The following is a 14,325-nucleotide window of genomic DNA, read 5'->3' on the forward strand; positions in this document are numbered from 1 at the left end:
GATAGCGCGGTAGGCACAACACAGAGAGCTAGCTCGTTCTGTAACTTTGTGCAACAACAAAGAAACAAGAAGGTAAAGTAATTTAAAGTGTATCTATTGGAATTGCGTTAACTAATGTTAAACCTTCGAATAATTCGAACAAAATTATTGAATTTTTTAATATTCCATTACAGGTAAGTGTTTAAAACAGAAGACCTATATATTATTGAAATAAAAGTATTTAAACTTACGCCAACATGTTAATTAGAGACTTTTAAAATTAAATATGGTTATTTATTTATTTATTATATGATAATCTAGATCATAAATACTTCGTATGCTTTGTCTCACTTAAATATGAGAGTTTGTGTTTGTTTAAAACTAAACTCTGCACTAATATCCGTCGCGAAACGTGGGTTTATTAAGCCTTTTATTTTACCACTGGGCTACTAAGAGACAATAATCAAATTAACTTGAAAGCAGAGGTGACACATAACCATAATGCGTAAAACTACATTATTAATTCTCCCAGATGGGGGCCCGGCATGGCCAGGTGAGTTAAGGCGTTCGACTCGTAATCTGAGGGTCGCGGGTTCGAATTCCTGTCCCACCAAACATGCTTGCCCTTTCATCCGTGGGGACGTTATAATATTACGGTCAATCCCACTATTGACAAACTATTGGTGTAATAACAGGAATCTCACTCATTGTGACAGATATTGAGGTATCCGTAAGGAAAAAATGGTAGCCTGGGCGTTATAGAACTTAAAACATTCTTTAGTTATATTTGTTTTGTTTTTCACTGGGAGTTAACAGTGTAAATTGGATGATTAATTACAACGTTTTGTTCTATTGTTGATCCGTCTCAACTAGGAGCTAATTTTTCACCTTTACTGATTAAACGCATCCTGCTTTTCTCTTGTTTATTTGTTTCTACTAGGACTAACCTTTCAACTGTTAATGATTAGGCGCAACGTTCTCTTATATTGTTGACCCGTCTCCAACAGTAGCTAACCTTTCAATTCTGCTAGCTCAATACAATGTCCTTGTTGATATTCGATGCAAGTACGTTATTAACGTAATTAATTCGCAAATACTGCACTTTATGTGTGACACATTTTGTTTTATTTCCATCCAGTCAGTAGCTTCAAAATTAAGGAAGGTTAACAAAGATGGCACTCGAGAAACTTACCTCAAATTAAGCAAAGAAAATAGCCTCAATCATTTGTTTTCACTACTGTAACTTGATAGTAATGACGTAATTAGCTGAGAGCTGTAACACTATTATGATGTTGTTTTGAATTAAGCACAAAGCTACACAATGGGCTATCTGTGCTCTGCTCACCACGGGTATCGAAACCCGGTTTTTAGCGTTGTAAGTCCGCAGACATACCGCTGAGCCACTGGGGAACCGCTATTATGAATCTTTGAACTATAATTAGATTGGAAAAAAAGTCAGATAATTGTTTGAAGTGGGACAGTGGTGAGGCTATGGACTTATAATACTAAAATTTGGGGTTCGATTTTCCGCAGTGGACACTTCGGATAACTCAGTGCAGCCTTGTTTAAACAACAACAATCAAAAGCTGTTCCAGTATTTACTTATTGCCGAGAACATAGCTCTTGTTATGTAGAAGCGAAAAAAATCACATTTTTTTCTTACTATAAAGCTTCACAAAAATATCGTTCTTTTTAATAAAATATAAAAGACCTATTACATTCTCCAGAGACCCAGGGGATAAAAGTAAAAGATGCAGTAAGATTAAAAAAACAACACAACAACAAAGATGATAGTTTTATCTATCAGTTCAATAAAGGAGTCATTTAATCATTAGCAAAGAGGGTAAAAAATCACTTTACCCCTGTGCGTCTCAGATGATGGATGACTGTATTATTATTAGAAAGTGTTTACTGAGTCAGAACTATCTTATTTATTTCAGCAAAATCACAAGTAGAAAATATAGATGCCTATTAACTTATCAGTCTATTAGGAAAAAAAAAAAAAAGCGATCGACAGAAAAACAGCTGGGTTTATCTGTTTATATGTTAACATCAAACACATCTCTCTGTCTTTCTCCAATTGTTGTTGTGTAAGGAGATGGTGAGATATTTACAATGAAGTTTCTTCTAACAAAGCTACTAATTTCTATCATTGCCCATCTAGTACATTACATTCACACAGTTCAGTGTTTTGTAATGGGTTTCACCCCTCTATATTTAAACCAGATTTTTTTAAATTAATGAAATAACTTTAAATTAGCCGATTTGTTTTATAGGATGAACCTCAATTACATAGATGTGTGAAAATTATCGCTTTTAGTTTGTTGGTTATAAGAAAAACGTGAAAATAATACGAAGTAATTTTACTCATTCCTATCAGCTTTTTAATAATAAATAAATGAGAATTAAACCGGTCCCTTCTATCATCGATGTAATCACTCCAGTAGTATAATTCTTGGGTCACTTATTTATAACTTCCGTTCGATTTGTATCTACTATGCCTGCCCCCTCCAGTGGCACAGCGGTTTGTCTTTGGACTTAAAACGTTAGAAACCGGGTTTTGATCCCGTGATGGTGAGAACAGAGATAGCCCTTTGTGTAGTTGTGTGCTTAACTTAAACAAATAAATCTGCTATGCCTGTTAGAAAGCAAACACCAGAATAATTCTGCTTCGTCAGCACTTGACACAAGAGTGAACAATCGACATTAGACCACCAAACATTGATTTTGTTCTCTTCTGAAGTTTGTTCAAAATATCTGACGTGTATTATGTGATTCAGGGGTAAGTAACAAAAAAAGGTCCAACTGACTTTGGAAAAGTGATCACAGAAGATGGTGAGATTCTGTTCAACGCTAACTAAAGCACTTAACATGCATCAAGTACACGAGTAACACGGATGGTGATATTAATAACTGGAGCACTTAATATGTATGAGGTACAGTTGCAAAACGGATCGTAATATTAACAAGCCTTGTCAAAATATTTCAAAAATCAAACTCCAAACGACAAAGACGTACTAACCTCTAACCGAATGGATCTCAATATATTTCTTCATGTAAAAAAGTATCACTACAGATGCATTCGAACTATTCGACATTAGAAATAACATCTTCATTTGAACATTGATGTCATACGATTGAGGATAGTGGAAGATTCAATGTCTCAGGAACTTACTTGTTGGGCTGTTAAAGGAAGACATCCAAGATTCTGCAGATTCAGTGTCTCAGGGATTACTTGCTGGGCTGTTAAAGGAAGACACCCAAGATTTTGAAGATTAATTGTCTCAGGGACTTATTTGATGGGCTGTTAAAAGAAGACACACAAGATTTGAAGATTCAGTGTCTCAGGGACTTACTTTTTGGGCTGTTAAAGGAAGACATTCAGATTTTAAAGATTCAGTGTCTCAGGGACTTACTTGCTGGGCTGTTAAAGGAAGACACCCAATATTTTGAAGATTCAATATCTCAGGGACTTACTTGTTGGGCTGTTAAAAGAAGACACCTAAGATTTCTCTTTTGACGGCTAGAAGAACTAGCTGGTGCAACGTTTCATTATGACAAGTGACTACATTGTGACTTGAATATCTTGCATTTACTGAAACGTTATCTGATTATCCACATTTATATTTATTACAATATAGTTTCATATCTTTAATTATGAATCATTTCTGATATTGTGTTTTATTGAATATGGTTGTGATAAAAAATGCACTGAAATAACCAATATGAGATAGTTTCTTTAAATGGTGTTTATTTACAATAAAATAATATCCTATTGATTACTAAAATTCCTGGAAGGCATTTGTTTATGCCCTGATCCAAATACGTGAAACTATTTCCACGCTTTAATCCACCAAGATATTTTCATCAAATAAGTTTGTTTAATAGTTTATTACGCAAGCTTTTCAAATGATACAATCTGCAAAACTTCGTGGTGGTAAGGGGTTGGGTTATTTGTGCTGTGCTCACCAAGGGTATCGAAACCCGACTCTTAGCTTTATAAGCCTGCAGACGTACCACTAAGCCATTGTGGAGCTAGTGTCCAGGGACAGCATGTGGGTACATCATCCTGGAATACGTTGGATCTCTAGTTCAGACAACTTCAGAATCTATTGGTTTCTTTGTTTTATTGAATTTTTCACAAAATCACTCGAGCGCTATCTGCGCTAGCCGTCCTTAATTTTAAAGTGATAGACTAGATGGCGGGCAGCTATTCAATATCACCGTCCGCCAAATTTTGAAATCTTCTTGTCAAACTGAATAGTGGAAGTTGACCGTCACTCTTATAACCACACCCATGATGGTACGGAGCCGCAAAACACACGGAATCATACATTCATAACCATTAAACTTTGCTCAGCCAAGCCCATAAGAGGTGGCGACCCATATTATAAACTAAGTCAGAAAAACAAAACTAAACATTTCCTTCATTCCTTTCATAGAGACAGTTAGACATTAAGATAGCTGGGTGTATAGAACCTGTATTTTCATAAGCTAAACTTGTGCTACTTTTTAAACACTCCTGTTCCCAGATGGGTTTGTCTGGTACACTTTAAATTGTATTTCTTTTATGAAAAATATAATTTAAGCTGATGAAGTGAATACTAGAACTTGCCGCTTCAAGTGGTTACCAACTTCTAATCTACTTACTGATATTAAGAACATATATATATTTTTAATGAACTTTCCTAAATTACTTTTCTGCTAGTGAAGCGTTTTGTCGTTTCCTTTTGATGTTTGATTCAATGAAACTTTAATGGTTTCAATAATACATAGAACTGCCTCAGAGGGGGAGAGAGCTTATTCATTCGATTTTCGATAAACATCCTTCTTCTTTTCTTACTATAGCCCCGAAGGTTCAAAATACAGCATATTCATATTTCAGTCTAATTAAATCGAACTTAATGGCCTGACATTTTTCTTGTTCCCTCATCTTAAATCTAAATTTGCACGAAATGTTATTTTATTGGAATATGTGCAATATGCAATAAATACATGCGCATGACTATTGGCTCTAGTAAGTTTGATACATCCATAAGTACGTTACATCCATGACGAATTCACGTAAAAGATGCTCAATGGTTCTTCTTCCAATTTTAGTTACATTTATTAAGGATTTGACACTTTACATATATTATTTTCAAGTGATGAATTGATGAAAAGCTAAGACAATTTAATTATTAATGTTTTCTTATTTAACGTGTTATATTTCTTGTTTTTACTTACATCAAGACTTTCTGTTGTATGTGTTTCTGTTTTCATACTCTTTGTAGTGTTTATATATTCTTTGTCCTTCTATTGGACGATTTCTACCCTTAACTTTTATCCTCTCGATACTCCTTGATTGATTTTACTTTGTTTAAACGTTATCGCCTGTAATGAATGACTTTATTATGGGATACACTATTTGCTACTTATTTCACTCTATAAAGATATAGTAGAGCATACCAAATTTGCTAAGCCTACTTGTAAACCCTAAAGTTACCTTGGAAAGAGGTCAGTGAAATTAGTTTATAATAATAATAATGAAATATAACAATATAGTTCCACTTCCTTAAGAACCTGGTACCCTAACAATATCTATTTTTACTCACATTTTTCAAATTTATTTCTATAACCGACATATTTTCACTCAGATTTTCTCAATGTGTGGGTAATTGTTTTTTGTTTTGTACGTTTTACAGTTTATATTAAATACAATAAATGATCTATTTTACATAGAATGTGTACCCATTTTCAAGAGGTAATCTAGCGTTATCAAACTATCTTCAAGATGTGTCTTTCGTATGGACCTTGAGCCGTAATTAATTGAATTCTGTATAGGATCATTTTGTAGGATGTACCGCAGTTTGCGCATCCTGTATTATTTATGGAATCCCGATCAGCATCTTTTGTAAGATCTTGGTAGGATTATTTAGGATCTAATTAGTGATCCTGTATAAGAATTAAATCAGGAAAGAAATAGAATATGTTTGTTTGTTTTTTTACTTTCGGCAAAGCTACACGAGGGCTGTCTGCGCTAACCGTCCCTAATTTAGCAGTGTAATGCTAGAGAGTAGGCAGGTAGTCATTATCACTGACCGCCGACTCTTGGGCTACTATTTTACCAACGAATAGCGGAACTCATCGTAACATAATAACGCCCCCACGCCTGAAAGGGCGAGCATGTTTGGTGTGACGGGGATTCGAAGCCGCGACCCCTAGATGACGAGTCGAGTGTCTTAACCACCTGACCATGACAAAGGGATTTTATAATATCCAAAGTAATATGTACAAGTTATAAACATACGGTATTTTGAACAAGTATTGTATTTCCATTTTTGGTACTATTTATAGAACTATATTTTACATCGTATGGTACGTCAACAGTAGAATGCTATTCTAATAAAAATATTTATTTTAATTCTGCAAATAACAATTAAAAATAAACAATTAATACACGTATATAAAATTATGTTTTGGAATAAATGTTCTTCAAAAAGCCATATTTTGGTAGTTTTTTTTTTTTCGTTACAGAAGTAAATGCAACATATTATGGGCTCGGCAGGGCCAGTTGGTTAGGGCGTTCGATTCGTAATCTGAGGATTGCGGGTTCGAATCCCCCTCACACCAAACATGCTCACCCTTTCGGCCGTGGAGATATTATAATGCTAAGGTCATTCTCACTATTCGTTGGTAAAAGAGTAGTCCAAGAGTTGGTTGTGAGTAGTGATGACTAGATGCCTTCCTTCTAGTCTTATACTGCTAACTTAGGGACGGCTAGTGTAGATAGACCTCGTGTATCTTTGATCGAAATTCAAAACAACAAGAAATAAACAAAGAAGCAACATATTAAACAGAAATGTTTCATCTTGTTCTCGAATTGATCGGTCATTTGGAAAGAGATTTGTGAAGTGTGAATTCAGTCAATTATTTTCTACATTTATAAAATGGACGATTCTCTTAACCACAATAAGAAATACCAATCGATTGTAAAAATTATATATGATTTTAAGTTTGAGGACAACTGATTATCTATTAAAATGGCTTTATTGATGGTACACATGCGAAGTGTTTAGCCTAAGAGAATTGATCGAAATCTGTTTTCTCTACGTCAAGTAAGCTTAGCTTTGTTGGATGACACTGACCTAGCGAAAGACTCAGCGGTTTAGAATTGATTCTTCTGCTTCGTGTTTACATGTTTTGCATACTAAAATGGAAGTAAGCTTCTTTACGGATTTCAGAAATATATTGACTATCGCTTCCCTCTTTCGTGAAAAAAAAATCCTATTTGTCCATTCGATGTTCTGAAGTTTTATTACACAGCGCATGTTCCAATAATAATAAAATTCTTGGTGGTCTTAACGTTCTTAAGTGTATAGTTTTTCACATATCCCTATTTTGTGTTGGTTTTGCACGTAGCTAGCAAACTGGACTAGATTCAGTATACGTGTCTATATATCTTTATGTCTATGTCTACAGAAGAAAAAAAAAGAGTAAAACTTAAATAATCGTTTGTCTGACAAGAGTACAATTTTTATTGGTCAAAGCAAAACCAAAGATTTTTTTCATGGTAATTTCATGGCCTGGTCGTTAAGGCGCTCGAGAAGCATATTGACGTTCAGGGTTTCGAATCCCCGTCACCGAATCTACTCACCCTTTTAACCGTGAGGCATTAAAAATGTGGCGATTACACCACCCTATTCGTTGGTAAATTAATAATTCAATAGTTGACGGCGGGTGTTGTGAACCAGAAACCTTCCCTTTGGTGTTTTACTGGTACATTAGGGACGATTAGTGCAGAGCGCCCTCGTGTAACTTTATACGACAGTCAGAAATTGGACGTGTTAATTTGTTTCGGTTTTGCCTTCACTTGGAAGGTAAGGTAAAAATGATTGAGTCACAGGCTTTAAAACTGTGATTCTTGTCATACAATTACAGAGTTTTCAAAGAAAACGAAAACTAATAATATCAAAAGAAGATGGGCTTTTTACAATATTTCTCTGTGCGGGATTATCTCTTATTCCATGAGATATGAGAGTTCATTAAAATATTTACATCTCATTACTGTTTACAACCATAAAATTGATTGTTTACAAATTTTTTAGAAATTTCAACAGAAAATATTGAAGGAAGGTTTTATAACAATAGTTCATTTCGTGAATGTTGTAACAATCATGTACCGTGTCTGAAGTCCCCACATTTTCACCTTGCTGCTTATCTCCAGTTTCTTGACCGAATCTCCACTTCCTACCCACCTACTTTGTTCTCCCAACGCTCCTTCTGGAGCTCATTAAATACTCCAAAGAATTATTACATCCATTGAGGAGGAGAAGGGAGGCAATATCTTCCTGAATGCCCCAGGAGTCACGTGCCTAAATGCCAGCCATGGAAATTTGTTGTTGTGGATGTATGTATTTTTAAAGTTTTTTTAGCCACCACATATCTGTTCATAGAAGGACTTTGAGTTGTTTAAGTACAAACTTTTAACCCATAACTCCGTCCACTTTTGACTAATTTGAAACCTAATTACAGTTTTGGACTTAGGAGGTCACACCCTTACGAGGGTGTATTTGACAACACCCAAGGTCTCATAGACTAATGCCTAAAATAATTTCAAGTGTCATGGCTATTGAGGATTCTCTCTTTTTTTTGTCAAACTGTAATTCCAAAAAGTAGGCAAAATATTCAAATGATTGGCATTCTTGAGAGAAATATTCAAGATATTTTCAATTTTCTACGTCATCTCATTAATACTGTAATTTGAAAAACAACATCGTTTTTCACAGATGAGTAACTTATTAATTAAGGCTTAGAATTAGATTATAGATAGCTATTTTATGAAATTAAATCTCACTTGTTCTTCCACGTGGGCATTAAATCATGCTAAGAAGGGTTGTTGGTTCGTTACTAAATTATACGATGAGCTGTCTGTGCTATGGTCACCAGTGGGAATCAAAACCCAGTTTGTACTTTGAAAGTATATATCATTTTACTGCACTATGCCAGTCGTGGAAATATTTCGATGGATTGTCTTTCTTTTTAAAACTTATTAGATAATTATGTTTGTCATTAGGACTGCTACTTTCTTTTGCACTGAAATCGATTACTTTACCAAAGATCTATAACTTGCTAACGCATTTTTATTTATTAAGGCTATCTGCTATAATTTTGACATCCTGGCCACAGGGAAGCCAGTCAGTAATACCTTACGACACCCATTATCTACATTAAAGGCCCGGCATGGCCAGGTGGTTAAGGTGCTCTACTCGTCATCTGAGGGTTGCGGGATCGAATACTCGTCGCACCAAACATGCTTTACATTTCAGCCGAGGGAGCGCTATAATGTTACGGTCAATCTCACTATTCGTTGGTAAAAGAGTAGCCCAAGAGTCGGCGGTGGGTGGCGATGACTAGCTGCCTTCTCTCTAGTCTTACATTGCTAAATTAGGGACAGCTGGCACAGGTAGCCGTTGAGTAGCTTTGCACAAAATTCAGAAACAAACAAACAAACAATCTAGATTAAAGGATTGACAGTCGTTCTTATGAAGCAACCACAGGTACAAATCAGAAGACGATATTTCATGGTATAGTACAGATTTGAATACAACTTTCCAGTTCTTTAATACAAAGCTCTATCATAGGACCACGCCTCAGTTGATCATATATAATTACGTAACGATTTTAGCATTACTTGGACGAATAAATGTTGGAGTTGTGAAACTACAAATCAGGAAGAAATGGATAATTGTGCAGTCGAACTACAAAGCATATAATAACTTAATGCTTACGGGCTCTAAACGTATAACCATTTTAAATGTGTTTTAAGTGGATGAATACTGAGCTCAAGGTTTTAGGCCCGCACTTTAAAGGTTTTGGTTAGACAGTCAGTGTCTGAATTCTCGCATATTATACTTAAGTAATTTGAGATTCTGTGGGCCAGTGTTGGCGTCACCAGAACTTTTTACTGTTATTTAAGTGAGTTGCATATTTGAATTAATCGACAGAATCCCTTTTCTTGCATTCTCTCTCTGAATTTCGTTTGTAGCCATTATGATTGATACTATTGAGTTAGGCCTAATTATCAACTGATCGTAAGATTACTAATACCTCTATACTATTGCTTCATAAATCACTTTTTTTTTGGTTAACACACATTTATATTTACGAAGGTTGATTTGTTTTTTTAGAATTTCGGGAAAAAACTACACCATGGCTATCTGCGCTAGCCGTCCCTAATTTAGCAGTGTAAGACTAGAGGGAAGGCAGCTAGTCATCACCATCCACCGACTGTCAACGTTTGGGCTACTCTTTTACCAACGAATAGTGGGAGTGGCCGAAACATAATAACGCCCCCACGGCTGAAAGGGCGAGCATGTTTGGTTTGACGGGGATTCGCACTCGCGACCCTCAGACTACGAGACGAGTGTTTTAACCACCTTGCGATGCCGAGCCATTGGTGAAAGAGGCATACTATTGTTTGAAGTGTGGAATTGTTTTGAAGATGCAAATATAAGACATTTGAACATGTTATTCAACTTACCAAGCAAGAGGTGTAACCAACTAAATTAATGCTTTCCATGAATTTAAGTCTGAACTTTCACTTCACTGGCCAATAAGGATGAAATGTGACGTCATGTTTGAGGTTGGTTGTTTATTCTAAACTAACTAATATTACACTTTTATGTTTTTTTTTTACAGTTATGTTACGTTTTTAAATATCTTAATTTTTGATCGGGCGTGGCTAGTAATATCGTGCCGGACCGTGGATCCGAGGGTCTATATTTCTGGTACAGTTGACGTAAAATCGCTTACCACACTTTAAGGTCGTGGAAGCGTTATTAGTCCAGCCATTTGATTATACTAGACTAAAACTGGTGGTAAGTTCTTTTGATAAGTTGCCTTTTCTCTAGTTTGTTAGTTGAAAATACTAAAATCCGGGTTTCGATACCCGTTGTGAGCAGAGTACAAATAGCCCATTGGGTAGTTTTTTTCTTCTGCAAACAAACAGTTGAAAATTAGTGGCGTTTATTAGAAATGAGTTTTAAATAGCTTATAATTTGTTCTTTAGTGAGAGAAATGAAAAGAAAAGCCAAATTATCATATAATTATACATATTTTTTCACAATAACCAATAATTTTGTTACCTTACCTTGTATTACAAATTCCTGTTAGTCTATCATTTATTAAATCCTAACAGCTGTTTTATTAAACACATGAAAACTTGAGATATGCGTATACATATTTGTATATCAAAAGAATCTCGAATTTTTATATACGTCACCCGCTGGAACAACGTTAAGTCTACGGCTTTCCAACGCTAAAATCAGAGATTCGATTCCCCTCGGTGGACTTAGCAGCTAACCCGAAGTGGCTTTGCTGTAAGAAACAACACACTTTCTATACAAACATGTTGAAATAAAATAACTTAAATGCACACAAACAAACTAGATTTATTGGTTTACTATACATAATATTATATAGCCAAATACAATTGTTTTCCTTCAGCTAAAGTACTTTGATATAGATACATATTTCTTTTGGTTAAAAACAGCGTTATGTTAAACAGATCTTTTATTATCAGGTGAATCAGTCAGATTTATATTGCTTTGGTGATTCAGTCTGTCATCTCTTGCTTCAGTGGGTGAGATAGATATAGTTAGTTATGGTGAATACGTAAGATCACTTTTGTCCTGGTGCATCAGTCAGTTGTATTAGAAAAGCAACAGAACGATCTTATAACGTGAACTAATTTAGCTACTTTAAAGTTATATTCAGCAAAACCCAACAATACTTAAGTGAGTTTCTAGTCAGTTTCACTTAATGACATTCCTACTAGGAAAAACAGCACGTGACGTATAATATGCTACAAGTTATTCCAGACCCTGCCTTTTCTAATAGATGACGGTCGAATCGTAAATACGATGAATTGGTTTGCAAAACTGGTCCGGCAGGGCTATGTGGTTATGGCGCTCGGCTTGTAATCTAAGGGTCGCGGGTTTGAAATCCCATCATACCAAACATGTTCTCTCTTTCAGCCGTGGGGTGTTATAACGTGATGGTCAATCGCGCTATCCGTTAGTAACAGCATAGCCCATGAGTTGCCCGTAGGTGGTGATGACTGGTTACCTTTAGTCTTGTTGGTTTTGTTTATTGTTAAACGTGAAGCTACGGTTGTGTTACATCTACTACTAATGTCGAAACTCAACTCGATTATTTGACTAATTGTCGAACCACAGGCGAGTGGGGGATGTTGGCTTTGTAACGGTTTGTTTTTGAATTTCGCACAAAGCTACATGAGAGCTATCTGCGCGTTAACCGTTCTTAATTTGGTAGTGTGAGACTGAGGTACATTACTGTGTTAGTGAAATAAAATTCAAACGTACTGAATTTATATATACATCCAAGCTGTAGTTGTAGAGACATTGCATCCATGCTTGTTAAATGATTATTTTCATCAACGGAAATGTGTATGTGATAAAAACAAGATGTAGCAGTAACGAATTACTCTGTACAACAGTTTGTAGAGAGCGATTTTTACACTGAAACAGCAGAAGCTGTTGCTGTCAGTAAACCTGCATTATATTTTTGCCCGCTAGTAAATGTCCTATGGTGGGACTGCGGTGAGTTTACAGCGTAAGATTCGTGGTTCGATTACCGCAGTGGACACATAAGATAACCTAATATGACTTTTCTCAAAAGAAACAGTAATAAAGTATTCTTGACTACATTATAAGTGCGTGGTTATTCACAATTATATTAGACAAACTTTAACGAAATTTGTTTAAATGTTGAATGACACAGAACTGTAAAAAACAAGAAAACATCTACATATTACCCAGAGAAATTTAACTGGCTTATGATAAACCCTTAGTTTATGGCTGGTTTATTAGTAACGACGAGTATACGAAACTGATGACACTATCATTCTATTATTTATAAACAAGAACCACAGAATATTATATTTAATTAGCTATACTCATCAGCGGATTGATTTTTAGTTTCTCTTTAAGTCGGTAGCCTGCTCTGGTTGGAAATTGGTTTCAATGACTGAAAGTTTCCAATGAAATTTAAATAGAATAAAAACTTTTAAACTGGAAAATAAGAAACTTATCTTTATCAGAATTCAATGGTTTTTATCAGTAACCATAAGTTTCATTTTTTTTTCTAATTTAATATCGTTCGTCCTTTTTATTTATGTGTAGCTATTCTGGTTTTTAGACATAGTAAGGAAGAGTTCGTGCTTCGCGAACGAAACGTTTTTTTCGTTGTGATATTTTGTACTTGAATATACAAAGTTTATAAAATGCAAAAAACAGTGGCGTGTATTTAAAGTAATTAAAACATTTTAGTAACTTGCCTAGATTACTTGTATATGAAGCTGGATACATAGAATATTTAACGAGTTTGATGGCCTTGTGGGGTGTCTTAATGGCTGCAAGGTTAAATCTAAGTGGGTTAAACCTATTTTACAACATTTGATATCCACCAAACACCACGAGTATAAAAGTCACTTCGCTTGTTTGTAATTAAGCGCAAATCCGGTTTATAACGTTATAAATCCAAAGACGTACTGCTGTGCCACTGGGGCGCAAGACACTTTGATTCCGACATGGTCCGACGTAAAAATGATAAACTGATCAACTTATCTAGTAAGATCAGAAATGTTTTCAAAATCAGGGTATAAGGATAAGTATTAAACTTAATAGGGTGACGAGATGGGACTTTGAGGGATGACACCTCCATTCTCCAAACATCTTTCCCTTTGCAGTCCATATACGCGTCCCTTTACGTATATGTTGATGCTGTTTTCCCATAGTTTAATAAAATTTAAAGGATTCCCACAAGCACGTGTACATATTACTATTTAATTACAATGATAGATTGCTCTAGTCGGTGAATGAAATATTATTGTACCACATAGAGTGTCTTTCTTCATATATACAACGGCCCGGTATGGCTAGGTGGTTAAGGCACTCGACTCTTAATCCGAGGGTCGCGAGTTCGATTCCCCGTCACACCAAACATGTTCGCCTTTTCAGTCGTGGGAGCGTTATAATGTGACGGTCAATCCAACTATTCGTTGGTAAAAGAGTTGGCAATAGGTGGTGATGACTAGTTGCCTTCCCTTTAGTCTTACACTGCTAAATTATGGATTGCTAGCGCAGATAGCTCTCGTGTAGCTTTGCGCGAAATTTAAACCAAACCAATCTTCATATAAATTAACCTCAATTATTAATGTTCATACATTACATTAGGAGTAGTTTTTTTTATTTTATTTTTGTAAGTTTCAATTAGACTTAAGATATGTTTCTGTTTGCAACGGCCATACGAGGCCATTCATCTGTTGTACCAGGACTGTGAATT

The sequence above is a fragment of the Tachypleus tridentatus genome, chromosome 12 (assembly GCF_004210375.1).
Source record: "Tachypleus tridentatus isolate NWPU-2018 chromosome 12, ASM421037v1, whole genome shotgun sequence".
NCBI lineage: Eukaryota > Metazoa > Arthropoda > Merostomata > Xiphosura > Limulidae > Tachypleus > Tachypleus tridentatus.